The sequence below is a fragment of the Austrofundulus limnaeus genome, unplaced genomic scaffold (assembly GCF_001266775.1).
Source record: "Austrofundulus limnaeus strain Quisiro unplaced genomic scaffold, Austrofundulus_limnaeus-1.0 Scaffold801, whole genome shotgun sequence".
Classification (NCBI taxonomy): Eukaryota; Metazoa; Chordata; class Actinopteri; order Cyprinodontiformes; family Rivulidae; genus Austrofundulus; species Austrofundulus limnaeus.
Genome location: NW_013953203.1, coordinates 94,649 through 96,256, shown reverse-complemented (window position 1 = coordinate 96,256; position 1,608 = coordinate 94,649). Strand labels below are relative to the sequence as shown.

Sequence of the window (1,608 nt, the reverse complement as noted above, 5' to 3'; positions counted from 1 at the left end):
GTTATTAACAAAACAAAAGACAAGAACATGTAATCCCTCTAGAACAACAATCTACAATGATTTGTTCTTTTCCTGATTTCATTTTAACTTTACCTATAATTTACATTTTATTCTAGTCATTTTATCTAACATTTCTTTTTATATGCAGCATTTCCCCAGACTCCATGTTTTGTTCTTGTTTACAACAAAGCTTTTGTAAAAAAAAAACTGACCCCCAACAGTGCTTTTTAACTTTATTATGAACAAAAAGAATGTGTAGTTTGTTGAATACAGAGCACATTGTGAGCTGAGCAGAATGTATTTGTAAATTTGAGCCTCTCTAGAATGTAACTTGGGTGTGTACGATAATTTTYYTSAAAATACGATAATTTTGAGCTGCTGATACGATAATTCAACATTTCCCATCTGGCAACACTGTGCAGGAGCCTTTAGCATATCTTGGCCCCAGCCTCCTAGCCTCTGTATGTACCTGATTGCGTAAAACCACAATTTGTTTTCAGAGGCACATGCTGTGACCACAGTTACACGTTGATCAATGCCTAATCCTAACCTGCTGTTAAACTCTAACATGATGACACTGAAGAGAAAGAATAAAAACACAAACCTGATGTCTGCAGCTGATGGTTGAGGCTGTAAACTGCTTCTATCTGGATCTTCATGTTTTCATCTTCTTCGTCTTTAGCTCTGATAAAATCCTCCGACTTCTCTTCTTCCTCTGTTTTTACCTGCTGTCTCCACATGTCATCAACATTTACCGAGCTGTTACAGCTCAATATAACGCTGAGTTCAACTCTTCACAGCAGCAGGCCACGGGACACGATCGTAGCTACAGAACAATAATAAAGTTAGCAGCAACAGTACTTGAAGACTTCAGGTAGCGTCTGCCGGCTTGCCTTCAAAATAAGAGCCTGGAGTGATCTGCTTCTCAGCACTTACCGCTGAAGATTCAGTTGGAGCTTTTATTCTGAAGGCCAGCCACTAACGGAAGCGAGTTTCTCTCTTCACCGGAAGCTAAAATTTTCCGTGCAGCCATGTTCTATTTCGTGTAAGCTCCGCCCTCTAAGGCTATCGCAGATGGGTACCCCCGCGCGCGTGCATTCTGAAGAACCAATAGTCTACGCCCACGTACAGTGGGCCCCACCTCGGTCCGTATAAAAGGGGAGGACGGACGTGAGTTCAGCTCCCCTTTTTCTTCAGCTTCGGCATTAGACTTATAACCATAGAAGACGCCCATACATGTAAGTGCTATGATTCCTTTTATATTGACATGGAATTCGTGTCCGGCGCCACCGAGCTATGATCCACATAGCCGTCCTTTCCGGGCTGCTCGGGGTTCGGTTTTCCCCGGCACAACCCGGTTTTTACTCCGGTCTCCTTCCTCGGAGAAGGCTGACCGTGGTTAGCTAGCATGTATTTTTCCCGCGGGTGTCCCTCCGGTGCGGTATTATGCTAAGCTAAGGCGCCGGACATCTTCGGACATCTTCATGCCTCCACAGAAGTCCCCGTTTTTCATAGCCGCTACTAGCTCACTCGTTACACGGATGTGGTAGCTAGTAGYTAAGRCCTTCAGACATCGACGTTTCCAGCCAGGACTGGACTAGAAGCTTT

At 44.1% G+C, this 1,608-nt stretch overlaps 1 long non-coding RNA gene across 1 annotated transcript in view; it reads right to left on the bottom strand.

The window, feature by feature from the left end:
• The window catches only part of LOC106532606 (uncharacterized), an 8,695-nt gene extending 7,875 nt beyond the window's left edge, over nt 1–820 (bottom strand). The window contains exon 1 of the long non-coding RNA XR_001312110.1: nt 605–820. This is a non-coding gene — a long non-coding RNA (uncharacterized LOC106532606). The remainder of the gene's footprint in view (nt 1–604) is intronic.
• Nucleotides 821–1,608: the final 788 nt, after the last annotated feature.